Here is a 13,691-nt window from a genome sequence, read left to right as displayed (position 1 = left end):
AAATGTCCAGTAACTGATGAGTGAATAAGTAAAATGTGACATGTCCATATGACATACATAATTCAGACATAAAAATAAATGGAACACCGGTCAGAATGTCCCACATCCTCAAGCCAGCCAATGACAAATGCTAGAGGGGATGCGGAGAAAAAGAAACCCTATTACACTGCTGGTGGGAATGTACACTTATACAACCACTTTGGAAAGCAGTCTGGAGGGTCCTCAAAAAGCTAAATATTGACCTCCCTTATGACCCAGTCATACTACTTCTAGGCATCTAATTTGAACAACAGGAACCAGTATACAAGGACACATGCATCTCCAAGTTTATTGCAGCACTGTTCACAATAGCCAGGATATGGAAACAACCCAGATGTCCCACCACAGATGAACGGAGCCAAAAATTGTGGAATCTATACACAATGGAAAATTATGCAGCTATTAGAAATGACAAAATAATGGCATTTGCAGGGAAATGGATGGAGCTAGAAGAAATCATGTTGAGCGAGGTAAGCCAAGAGCAAAGAGACAAACAGTACATGTTCTCCCTGGTAAGTGGATGTTAAATCCAAAATGTTAGGAGATACGACAAAATTAGCAGGACTTACGAAACAAAGGACTTCCACTCATCTGGTTGAATCACTACTAAATAACCCATGCTGCTGATCACATGTATGGTATACATATATACCAGGAACCAGGAAGATGACACAGAACTAGAGGGAATCAGGGAAAAACATATAACAGTGTGACCCATCAGCTGCACTGGACATTGACTAAAATGAACTAAGCAACTCAATGGCAGCGATGGGAGGGAGGGAACAAGTGGGAAAGAGGGAACAGCTGATGCTAGGCAAAACAAAAGAAATGTACATATCACCCAATGTGGAAGAAATAACGGTATCACAAAGCTCATAGAACTCATAAATGTTATAGACCGTGATAGACAATTTGCTCCAGGAAAGTTAGAATGTGTTTGTGACTTTAACTGAGCATCACTATCTCACAATACTGTGAAATTTGGGAAATTAGGTAACCACTTAATCACAATTTAAAAAATTTGAAAAAAAAAATGGAACAATGAACCAGGCATGGTAGTTGACACCTGTAATCCCAATACTCGAGAGCTTGAGGAAGGAGAATCTGTGTCACTCAAGGCCAGCATGAATTATATAGTTCTAGATCAACCTGGGACATAAAGATACCCCCTCTCAAAAAAATAAAAACAATAGCTTGGCACTGGTGGCTCAAGCTTATAATCCTAGCTACTCAGGAGGCTGAGATCTAAGTGAGGATCTTGGTTCAAAGCCAGCCTGGGCAGGAAAGGGAGTGAGATTTTTTTTTTTTTTTTGTCCATTGTGGGACCTGAACTCTGGGCCTGAACACTGTTCCTCAGCTCTTCAGCTCAAGGCTAACACTCTACCACTTGAGCCACAGTGCCACTTCAGGCTTTTTCTGCTTATGTGGTGCTGAGGAATCAAACCCAGGGCCTCATGTATGCAAGGCAAGCACTCTACCACTGAGCCACCTTCCCACCACTCCCCGAGATCCTTATCTCCAATTAACCACACGAAAATGGGAAGTAGAGCTGTGGCTCAAAATGGTAGAGCATTGGCCTTGAGTGAAAAAGCTCAGGGACAGCTCCTAGACCCTCAGTTCAAGCCCCATAACTGACAAGAAAGAAAGAAAGAAAGAAAGAAAGAAAGAAAGAAAGAAAGAAAGAAAGAAAGAAAGAAAGAAAGAAAGAAAGAAAGAAAGAAAGAAAGAAAGAAAGAAAGAAAGAAAGAGGGCTGGGAAGGTGGCTCAGTGGTAGAGCGCTTGCTTTGCATGCATGAGGCCCTGGGTTCAATTCCCAGCACCACATAAGCAAAAAGCTGGAAGTGGCTCTGTGGCTCAAGTGGTAGAGCGCTCACCTTGAGCTGAAGAACTGAGGGACAGTGCCCAGACCCAGAGTTCAGGCCCCACGACCGGACCCAAAAAAAAAAAAAAGAAAAAAAGAAAGAAAGAAAGAAAGAAGGAAAGAAGGAAGGAAGGAAGGAAACAATGATCCATATTGTAATATGGATGAATTTTGAAAATATACTAAGTGAAAGAAACCAGATATAAAAGGTCAATATTAATTCTTCCATTTGTATGAAATATAAAGGCAATTCAAGTCCATAGTAATAAAAAGTAAGTTAATATTTGTCTAGGGCTAAGGCAAAGAATAAGGAGAGGCTGCTGATGGGTACAGAGTTCTCTCCTGGGTAGATGGAATGTTTGGAAGACAGCTAATTGTAATGTTTCCTCGATGTTGAAATAAGCTAAAAAACAACTGAACTATACACTTTGGAGATTGGATTTTACAGTATGTGAAATAGATACCAGTTTAAAAAGTAAGCAGAAAGTGGGCTGGGAATGTGACTTAGTGATAGAGTGTTTGCCAATCATATGAAATGCCCTGGATTCAATCTCCAGCAATATATCTACATACCAGCTAGTATTTTAGAAGTAAAAACAAAACATAACAATAGCTAAATATAAATACTCACTGGCTGCCAGTGGTTCACTCCTGCAATCCTAGATACTTAGGATAGTGAGATTAAGAATCAAGGTTCAAAGCTAGTCCTGGCAGGAAAATCCATGAGACCCTTATCCCAGTTAAGCACCAAAAAAAGCCAGAAGTATAGCTGCAGCTCAAGTGGTAGAGCACTATAGACTTGAAGAAGAAAAAAAAAATGTCAGGAATAATGTCCCAACCCTGAGTTCAAGCCCTTGGGCTAGCACAAAAAAAAAACAAAAAACAAAAAAACAAAAAAGGAAGGAATAAAAGAAAAGAACTCTGTGCCTAACTGGGCATTGGTGGCTCATGCCTGTAATCTTAGCTACTCAGGAGGCTGAGAGCTGAGGATCACAATTCAAAGCCAGCCCAGGCAGGAAAGTTCATGAGACTCTGTTTTGTTTTGTTTTTGTGGGTCATGGGGCTTGAACTCTGGGCTTGGGTGCTGTCCCTCAGCTCTTCAGCTCAAGGCGAGTGTTCTACTGCTTGAGCCACAGTGCCACTTCCAGTTTTCTAGTGGTTTATTGGAGATAAGAGTCTCACAGACTTTCCTGCCTGGGCTGGCTTTGAACCACTATCCTCAGATCTCAGCCTCCTGAGTAGTTAGGGTTACAGGCATGAGCCGCTGGTGCCCAGCCCATGAGACTCATCTCCAATTAACCACCAGAAAACCAAAAGTGGTGCTGTGGCTCAAAGTGGTAGAGCACCAGCCTTGGGTAAAAATAGGTCCTGAGTTCAAGCCCCATGATCCACAGATAACAGAGAGAGAGAGAGAGAGAGAGAGAGAGAGAGAGAGAGAGAGAGAGAGAGAGAGAGAGAGAGAGAGAGAGAGAGAGAGAGAGAGAGAGAGAGAGAGAGAGAGAGAGAGAGAGAGAGAGAGAGAGAACATTATGCCTATTTTTATAAACTACGCAAATGGAAAAGAGAGAATTCTCAAGTAAGTACTAGACCATAATTTAACAATCAAATAGACAGGACAATTACCTCTTCTAATTAACATGGTTAGAGAAGACCTAAAGCATCAGTATGGAGATGAATAATGATGAAGGCTTCTTTGTCTGGCAGCAGTTTAAGTCATCAAGGTGTTCCATACATCAGAAGTCCAGATCCTCACATCTTCTTGTTTTCTGTCTCCTGGTGCTGCTCTCATTCACATGTTCCAAAATGGCTAGTCACCAAGGGTCCTTGCCAGCAACTGAAAGAGGGAGAGAAAGAATAAGAAAAGGAAAATGTACTCTTTTCTTTCAAGGATGTGAGTTACAAGTTGCACTCACTGTTGCTAACAAAACACTTGCCAGAATGCAGTCACTATGCATGGTTTGACAAGAGGCTAGAAAATGATTTCTTTAATGGTATTAGGAACTCATACTTGCTAGGTTGGTGCTCTATCATTTGAGTGACACCCCCAGCCCTGATTTTGTCAGTTGAACAGTGAGCTACCCAACACTCAAAAATATTTTCACTATTACAAAAAGCACACAATGGGTATCAATTTCTATCCATAGAGTGATTGGTTTGAGAATAGAAGAAGACGATCAACCTAGGCAGGGTTTGTGCTGGAACATTTAGCAAACAAAGTGCTGCGGGCCATCCTGACAACTCAAGATGAAATAAACTGAGAATGACATGGACACTCCAAGAAAGGATCCATGGAATGAGGAGAAACAGTGTTTTAGCAACACAAGTTAAGGTCCTGAATCATTCTGGGCTTTCTTTTCTTTTTCCCTTTTGGGACTTGAACTCTGTACCTGACACTTTTGCTCACTAGCTAGCACTCTACTAAGCTGTGCTAACTAAGCTTCGCCTCCAGGCCCTATCTGGGCTTTCTCTTCCTTAATGGTTTTGTGTTGGATTTTATTTTTGTTTTTGTTTTTGTTTTTTAACAGAAATCTGTGTTCTAAGACGTTGAGCCTTTTAGATTTCTTCCAAAGCATTTCATCCTGGCTGAACTGGAATGCTTCTGGACAGAATCAGGAATGCATTTTTTTTCCATGCCAGTACTGGGGCTTGAACTCAGGGACTGGCCATTGTCCTTTAGCTTTTTCATTCAAGGCTAGCACTCTATCACTTGAGCAACAGCTCTACTGTTGGCTTTTTGGTGGTTAATTGGAAATAAGAGTCTTATGAACTTTCCTGCCCAGGTTGACTTTGAACTGTGATCCTCATATCTTAGCCTCCAAAGCAGCTAGATTATAGGTATGAGCCACTGGTACTGGGACAAAAATGCTTTGATTTGCCACCCAATGTACATTTCAGCAAAGCCAAACCTGTCCTGTGTGTACTAGCTATGACTTGTGAAATATCTGCCCTATTCTCCTATTCTGGTTACAGCATACCAGCCGCCAGCTATCTTGCCATTTCTGTTGGCTTTGTTCCCCATTCTGACTGGTGACCTACATGGCAACATCTTTGCGGTTTCCATTCTTCTTGCTCCTTGAACTTTTCAGCTATGTAGGCCAGTACATTCCCTCTGTGCCTAAGCCATTTTCAGTTGGATTTTTCTCCCTTCCAGTTAAAAGATTAGTGCAAAAGCTGGGCGCTGATGGCTTACCTCGGTAATTTTAGGTACTCAGTGGGCTGAGATCTGAGGATTCTGGTTGAAAGTAAGCCCTGGCAGAAAAAAATCTATGAGATTCTTTTTTTTTTTTTTGGGTCCAGTCATGGGGCCTGAACTCTGGGCCTGGGCGCTGTCCCTCAGTTCTTCAGCTCAAGGCTAGCGCTCTAGCAATTGAGCCACAGCGCCACTTCCGGCTTTTTTTTCTTATGTGGTGCTGAGGAATCGAACCCAGGGCCTCATGCATGCAAGGCAAGCGCTCTACCACTGAGCCAACTTCCCAGCCCCAGAAAAAAAATCTATGAGATTCTTAACTTCAATTAACTAGGAGTGGAGTTGGTGCTCAAGTGATAAGGTGAGGCCCTGAATTCAAGCCCTAGTACTGTCATCCAGTTCAGGTGAGGGTTGTGAAAACTTCCCTCTAAAAGTAGGGACTCTTCACGTAGAGTCCCTGACTTCCACAGCACAATAGGAATTTCTGAACAAGTCATAATAGTAAGAAACCTTGGCAGGGCTTTTTTTTTTTTTTTTTTTTTTGCCGGCCGTGGGGCTTGAACTCTGGGCCTGGGCGCTGTCCCTCAGCTCTTCAGCTCAAGGCAAGTGCTCTACCACTTGAGCTACAGCGCCACTTCCGGTTTTCTGGTGGTTTATTGGAAATAGGAGTCTCATGGTCTCTCCTGCCAGGGCTGGCTTTGAACAGCGATCCTCAGATCTCAGCCTCCTGAGTAGCTAGGATTACAGGCGTGAGCCACCAGCGCCCCGCTCGGCAGAGCTTTATTGAGTAAGCAAGCAGACAAGCAGATGGCAGAGGCACACTCTGACAGAGGGTAGCTATTCTCAAAGAAGAAAGAGAAGTTCATTAGCTTCCAGAGTATTTATATACTAATGGCAGGGATCTGACTTAAAGTTATGAATAAATAGGTATTTATCATATTTTTTGATCACTCTTGGTGTTGTTCTCGCTAAGTTCTTGGCTCTTGTTTAAGTTTATTTATTTTTACTTATTATTTTTATGTTTTAGTTTTATTTTTTGTCCATTGTGAGGCTTGAACTCTGGGTCTGGGCTCTGTCCCTGAGCAGTTCAGCTCAAGGCTAGTGCTCTACCACTTGAGCCACAGTGCCACTTCTGGTTTTCTGTTGATTAATTGGAGATAAGAGTCTCACAGACTTTCCTTTCCCTGGATGGCTTTGAACTATGGGCCTCAGATCTCAGCCTCCTAAATAGCTAGGATTACAGGCATGAGCCACTGGTGCCTGGCAATTTATTTATTATTTATTTATTTTTATTGTCCATCATGGGGCTTGAACTTGACCTGGGCACTGTCCCTGAGCTTTTGTGCTCAATGCTAGTGCTCTAACATTTTGAGCCAGAGCTCTACTTTTGGTTTTCTGGTGGTTATCTCAATTAACCACCATAGTCTCATGGACTTTCTTGCCTGGGGTGGCTTTGAACTCTGATTCTCTGATCTCAGCCTCTTGAGTAGCTTGGGTTACAGGTGTGAGCCACTGGTGCCTGGCTCTTGTTTGCTCTTTATTGGGCATTTCTCTCAGGAAGGAATGTATTCTATTACCAAACTGATGCTAATTCTTTTGTGAATGTGTGTGCTTGTGAGCATGTTGTAAAAATACCATACAAAGGGATTACAGTTATATGAGTAAGGTAATGAGTACATTTTCTAACAAGCATTGTTACCTCCTCCTTTGTTTTTCCCCTACCATCCCTTCCCTCCCCAGATGCTAATTATTTTTTTTTTTTTTGATCCGGTTGTGGGGCCTGAACTCTGGGCCTGAGCACTGTCCCTCAGCTCTTCAGCTCAAGGCTAGTGCCCTACCACCTGAGCCACAGCGCCACTTCTGGCTTTTTGCTTTTTGCTTATGTGGTGCTGAGGAATCGAACCCAGGGCCTCATGCATGCAAGGCAAGCACTCTACCACTGAGCCACCTTCCCAGCCCCAGATGCTAATTATTGAGGTAAGTGTAAGGGTTGGTGAAAGGACACCTCCACATGGTTGTTTAGGCAGAAAAGTTTATTTGGGAGAGTCAAACTTCTGGCCCACAGATGTAATGTGCATAGGGGCAACTTATGGTGGGAGAGAGGTTATACAGAGAGAGGGCAGGGAAGAGGTGTGGCCTCAGCAGATGTGGAAGTTGTTGGGAAAATGGAGAACAGAAAAGGAATGGGCCAGACTCAATCATCAACAGGTGAGGACTGTTTATTGAGATGAGGACTGTTTATTGAGATAGAACGCAAGGGGCACAGACCTTCGCACAGGATTGGAGGTTGTGCCAGAGATTTGGGGCAGGAGCTAGGTTTTTATATGAGGTCTGAGCAAGGAGGCCGAGATTAATGAAAAAGCCACTAGATAAGGGAGGTGGGGGCTTTTCAGTTGGGCCTATGATGGGCTGTTTACAGCTGGGCTTAGGTAGATTGCCCTGCCAGCACATCAAACAAGTTCACATATACTTGGGATTTTGCCATGGCAACTGTATGGGACAATAAGGTGGGGGAGGCCCTTCAGAAGTGACCTCAGAGCCTGGGGGAACCTCCCACTGCCCCCAGGTGTGCTAGTGACCTGGGTTACAGGTGTTAGGCAGGGGCTTCTAGAGAGGTCATGTATACACAGAGAAAACAAAGAGGCCATTTTTTCTCAGGTAAAGCTAACATTCCAGCCTTTTGATAATTATAAAGGGGCACTGACTCTCTCCAGCTACTTCCTGCTGACAAAGGGTGTCGACATTAAGGGGTAGAAGGCAGAGATATTGTCCAGTCCTGGAGAAGGCAGCCATAACAGTTCCTTGGTGGTGAATGTGGGTATAGTCTTTGGATGAAATCTGAAAGACTTATGAGGCAGGGGCTGAGCAACAAGAAAAGAAAAAACAAACAAACATTATTAGAGGGCCTACAAACAGCAGAAGGAAGGGCAGTGGTTTTCTTTGTATTTCAACCTTATGTTAGTACTATGCTTACCTTTGGTCCTCAGCTCTACCCAGACCTGAGCTCCCCCCCCCCCCCAATCCCTGGAGTTCCCTCCATACAGCTGGCCCCTCCCTCTCTCCACCCAAACCCACCTGAAATCCCCTCCACCTCACTTCCTATCCTCAGACCCTCCTGTTACCTGGATAAATACAAGTGTCATGTGCTCCCTCTAGGGGGAAATATGGCTCCTTTAATAAACCTTGTAATAATCTTTCACCTGTCCCTGCCTGCCTCTGCTTGGTCCCCTGGGAGGGATGTGTAAGATCCTTCACCTTATACTTACTTCTTATTTTCCTTCCCCATCCCTGCAGTCCTGTTTGGAAAGGAAACAAATGGAGAGTTAGCATTGTCTGTGTGAGCCTGCAGTGATCCATCCTCAATGGCCTTGAGCCCCAGGTAAGAGGACAGGAAGTATTTTAGTCCTGCAGCTATTTCTGTTTGAGGAAAGGGAAATATCTGGAGCTTCAAGCAAGCAAAGCCTTCTCATACCTTCTGACTGCAGCCCCTCAGTCAGCCCCTATCTGCAGTTCAAACTCATAACAAGGAAACCAATTAATTTATTTTTCTTAGTTTCTTCATTGACTTAACAAACCTAGGCCCCCCAAAAAAGTGGACCAATAGCTGGTCATTGGTGGTTCATGCTTGTAGTTCTAGCTATCCATGAGGCTGAGATCTGAGGATAATGGTTCAAAGCCATCTAAAACAAGAAAGTCCTTGACACTCTTATCTCCAATTAACCAGTAAAAAAATAAAAAAGCTAGAAGTAAAGGTGTGGCTAAATTTGTATAGTCTTGAGCAGAAAAAGCAGAAGGGACAGAACCCAGGTCCTGAGTTCAATGCCCAGGAATGGTAGAAAAAAAAAAAAAGAAGGAGGAAGACAAAGGAAAGAGGAGAAGAAGGAAGAAGAAGAGCAGCAACAAGGGAAGAGCAAGAAGAGAAGGAGAAAGACTAGGAGGAGGAGGGCAGGGGGGAAAGGTAGGCCCTAAGAATCAGGAAATAAGATATCTTCAAGGACCTGCTCCCAGGACACACTTCCTTTAGCTAAGTCTCACCTTCTAAAGTTACCAGCACCTCATAAAATAGAGTCAATGGTTGGTAGGAAACATTATAAATTCAAATGATAATATTTTGTCCCTGACTACTAAATCCTTATGGGCATCTCATAATGAAAAAATGAGCTTAATCCAAAACCAAGTGTCCCAAAGTCTTAACAATTCCAACACTGATTAAAAGTTCAAGTCCAAAGTTTCCTCTGAGACACAAGGCAAACTTGTAACTGTAAGTCCCTGGAAAATCAAAAACAAGCTTCATACTTCCAACATACAATGACACAGAGTAAACACTCCCATTCCAAAAGCAGGGAATGAGGCATAGAAAGAAGACAGGAGACCAAAACCCTATAGAGCAAACAGTAAATCCTATAGCACCATGTCCAACATGCAGAACATGTATTATAGTGATGTGAGCTCCAAAGAGCTTGGGCAGGCCTCTCCCTCTGCCCTTTCCAGCTCCAGCTCACCTGGCCTCTCACATGTTGAGAACCAAACAGTCAACACCTAAGTCTGTGGAGAATATTCCAGATCCAAACTATAATAATCACTATAATGAAAGCCTGAGATAATAAACTTAAAGAGAAATGGTTTATCCTCTATCATAGTTTTGGAGATTCCATATTGGGAAGACCCATTTCTTTGGGCCTCTGATGAGAATGCCATATGGCAATGGTGGAGAGCATGTGGTGGACTGCTTACAAATCAAGTGCTAGTGGCTCAATCCTGTAATCCTAGCTACTCCAGAGGCTGAGATCTGAGAATGGTTCAAAGGCAGCCTGAGCAGAAAAGTCCCTGAAACTCTTATCTCCAACCAACCACCAAAAAGCTGGAAGTGGAGATGCAGTTCAAGTGATGGAAAAAGTGAGTGAAAAAACTTGAGTGAAAAGCTAAAGTACAGCACTCAAGCCCTAGAACTAGCTCCACCCCACCCCCCAAATCAATCTGCTTATATCACAAGCTAGAAAGCACAGAGGAGATAAATATGGACAGAAGAAAGCTCTCACAATTTCCTTTAAGGATATGACCTTAATGACCTTAGACTTCCCACTAGGCACTACTCCCCAGTAATCCAACACCACCCAATAGTACCATTCTGGGAATTCAGCCTTTAGCCATAGAGCTTTGGGGGATACTTATCTAACCCATAGCATTCTCTAATCATGAACAATTTACTTGTTTAATATATACTTCATCTTGGGTAAGTTGTAAACACTTTGTGACAAGTACTATGGTCTGGAACAGAGTGTTGTAAATTCTGGAACTATCTTAGTTACTCTTAGTACCTTTGGACTTGAAGAGAGATTAGGTAATTTTGCATTATCAATTTCAGGCTAATATTTTTAAATGATTAACATATCTATTTACATAGCTGAGCAGAAATCTGACCTTAAGTTTAAGGTCCAAATTATTTATCTGTGTGACTCTAAAATGATTGATTTTCATCTGTTTGTGTTTGTGAAACTGGGTTTCACTAGGTATCCCAGGCTCGTCTTAAACTGATTATCTTCACCTGGCCCTCTCAGGTGCTAGGATTACAGGCATGTTCCATTATGCCTGGCATAAAATGTGTGTGTGTGTGTGTGTGTGTGTGTGTGTGTGTGTGTGTGTGTGTGTGTGTGTGTGTGTGTGTGTGTGTGTGTGTGTGTGTGTGTGTGTGTGTGTGTGTGTGTGTGCAGGTCCTAGGTGTTAGGTTTTAAATAAGAAGAGGTGGTTGCTGAGTAAGAACCACAACATGCACATGGTATTCAGGTAAGAGGTGAGTTTATTCATCATTTTAGCTGGCACCAGGCCATATTAGTACTCCTCACGGCTGGGAAACTGAGCCTCTGGCCCTGGGCTAGGGCTTATCTAGGGTAGGGACAGGAAAAGGTGTGGCCACATTGAATCCAGATGTGACCTCAGCAGATGCAGATGTGACCTCTACTAGGTGTGCTAGTTGCCTAGGTAACACAGGTACTGGGCAGAGACTTTGCTGTGAGGAGGGTAGAGTCTGCTTGCCATCCAGGAGTGGCCTTCCACTAGGGCTTAAACTCAGGGCCCGGGCACTGTCCATAAGCATTTTTGCTTTACCATTAGCCACAGCTCCACTTCTGGCTTTTTTGGTGGTTATTTGAAGAGTCTTCAGACTTTACTGCCTGAACTGGCTTTTAACCATAAACCTCAGATCTCAGGTACCTGAGTAACTAAGAATTATACATGTAAGGCACTAAGAGTGCCCAACTAAAACTAGTGATTTTATTTTATTTAGTTACTTATTTTATTGTCGGTCGTGGGGCCTGAACTCTGGGCCTGGGTGCTATCCCTCAGCTCTTCAGCTCAAGACTAGTGCTCTGCCACTTGAGTCACACTGCCACTTCCGGCTTTTTCTGCTTATGTAGTGCTGAGGAATCAAATCCAGGGCCTCATGCATGCAAGGCAAGCACTCTACCACTGAACCACCTTCCCAGCTCCAAAACTAGTGATTTTTAAAATCAACTAAAAGCCAAAGTTTTCCTTAGTTCAGATTAGCTGCAAGTCAGAAAAGTTCACTACCAGAAACAAAGCCCCACTATAGGAATTCAGTAACAATCATTGGTCCTGTTTCCCAGACTAGTGCCCTGTGCTTTCTTCTCCAGATACAAGAGGTTTAAAGAGAAGACAGAAAGCACAAGGATGTGCCTCACCCAATTGGTAGACTATCAAGACATTAGTTAATAAGTCATTGTATCAAGCCTTACAAAGGGAAAATAGATATCTCACTAACAGCATCAATCTCATTTGATTTTTGAGGGGAGCGAGGAGAGGAAAGAAGGGAAGAAGAAAAAGGCTACAAGAACACTAACTGGTTATGACTGGTAATGTTACCAAAGTTCCAGACCAGAGGCCCAACTCTGAAGTTCCCAGTGGACCAAGTCCAGCCATTTGTCCCAACAGGCCAGTTAAAGAAATGAATACTATAATAAAGTCAGGAAAGGAATTTATTCTATGTGTGGCCAGAGGGAAAGAAAAACAGCAATCTAGTGACAGAAAGTCTGTCTCTCCCAGGGGCTAATCAGTAGTGTTGGGGTTGTGTAGCAAGTGTCAGGGCCTGGTACAACCAGGGCCTTGTCAATAATGAGAATGTTGCTGCTGCCTGAAGGGTAGTTTTGACTCTTGTCACAAGATATTTATCCTTCAGCCTGTTGTTTCTAAAATCAACATGACTGTGGGAGAGAATGACTCAGACCAACAAGTCAGGAAGTCAAGATGGAGGCATATCCACACCTAGAGTAGAACAGGAATCTGACCCAGGGTTGAAGATAGAAAAAGGAGACATGCTAGAAAGCAGGCAGAGACATCAAGTTTTTGTCTTGTTTTTCCGTTACTCATCAGATAGCTGTACGTCTCAGTGAAGAGTCAGTGCTATTAGCAATTCAGCTTTTAAGTCCTTATTACAGTCGCACAGCTAGGAATTATGCAAACATGAAGGTATATAGCATATGTGTAGTGAATATTATGGAATATCGATATAGTGTGTTATTGAGTACTATTATTAAATACTGACATAGTATGTTATTGAATACTGACATAGTGTGTTATTAAATATTGACATGATATTGAATATTGAACTATTGAATAGAAATATATTGAATGGGAAGTGGCGCTGTAGCTCAAGTGGTAGAGCGCTCGCCTTGAGCTGAAGAGCTGAGGGACAGCGCCCAGGCCCAGAGTTCAAGCCCCACGACTGACAAAAAAAAAAGAAATATATTGAATGTATGTGTGCTGTGAAATAATATAAACTGTTAAGCTGTAAAATTAGGAGTTAGGAGTTAGAAGTTGGAATGGGTAGATAAGGAACACACCCAGGAGAAGTGGCTCCGTGGCTCCAGTGGTAGAGCGCTCGCCTTGAGCTGAGGAGCTCAGCAACATTCCCAGGCCCAGAGTTCAAGCCTTATACCCACAAACACACAAACAAAAAAGAACACACCTAGCGAGCCTGAAGAGCCATCACCAAGACAACAAGCCCTCATTCAAAACCAGACTCAGCCAGAGGCAAGCCAGCCACGCCCTCATCGATAACCAGACCTGACCAGAAGCGAAGCTGTCACCAAGGCAACCCTATAATCAGACATACCCAGAAATGAAGGGCCAGCCTAAAACATATAAAAACCCAGGGCAGCAGAGACCCAGCGAGACGACCTTCCCGAGCAGGGTGACTCCACGTCAGACCGACCTTCCACCGGAGCCTGCCGGGCAAGGCAGCCGCTTCTCCCTTCAGCGACTCCAAGCAGCCCGGAAGACACCCTCAATGGGCTGCCCTCGACCTGCGTGCGGACCAAGTGGACCAAGGGACATGCCACCCGAGCTCCCCTGGGTGTGAGACACGCTTAGTAGAATTAGGCCTAAGGGTTAATTATTGGTATGGGCTGTATTTGGAGTGTTTAAATAAAGTGAAACACTTATGACCTCGGGAGAGAGAGATCATCCATCGAGGCACAGTGAAAGGAGGACAAAAGAAGTTTATTTACACTAGTTACACCAGAAAGGGGTCCTGCCACTACCTTGTCCTGGGCTGGATCCCCAGAACCAAGAGCAGCCTCAACCACCAAA

At 43.5% G+C, this 13,691-nt stretch overlaps 1 long non-coding RNA gene and 1 other non-coding gene across 2 annotated transcripts; one reads left to right on the top strand and one right to left on the bottom strand.

The window, feature by feature from the left end:
- The first annotated feature begins 1,797 nt into the window (after window positions 1-1,797).
- On the top strand, window positions 1,798-1,861 carry Trnaa-ugc (transfer RNA alanine (anticodon UGC)). Its single transcript has one exon. It is a non-coding gene; the product is annotated as a tRNA-Ala (tRNA).
- Window positions 1,862-7,201: 5,340 nt separating this feature from the next.
- On the bottom strand, window positions 7,202-13,363 carry LOC138837579 (uncharacterized). Its single transcript, XR_011375356.1, has 3 exons — window positions 13,315-13,363; window positions 8,354-8,383; window positions 7,202-7,948 (listed from the first exon to the last, which is right to left on the bottom strand). It is a non-coding gene; the product is annotated as an uncharacterized lncRNA (long non-coding RNA).
- Between the last annotated feature and the right edge of the window lie 328 nt (window positions 13,364-13,691).

The sequence above is a fragment of the Dipodomys merriami genome, unplaced genomic scaffold (genome assembly GCF_024711535.1).
Source record: "Dipodomys merriami isolate MVZ:Mamm:240054 unplaced genomic scaffold, mDipMer1.0.p SCAF_10, whole genome shotgun sequence".
Lineage (NCBI taxonomy): Eukaryota > Metazoa > Chordata > Mammalia > Rodentia > Heteromyidae > Dipodomys > Dipodomys merriami.
This window is presented reverse-complemented; position numbering and strand designations above follow the sequence as displayed.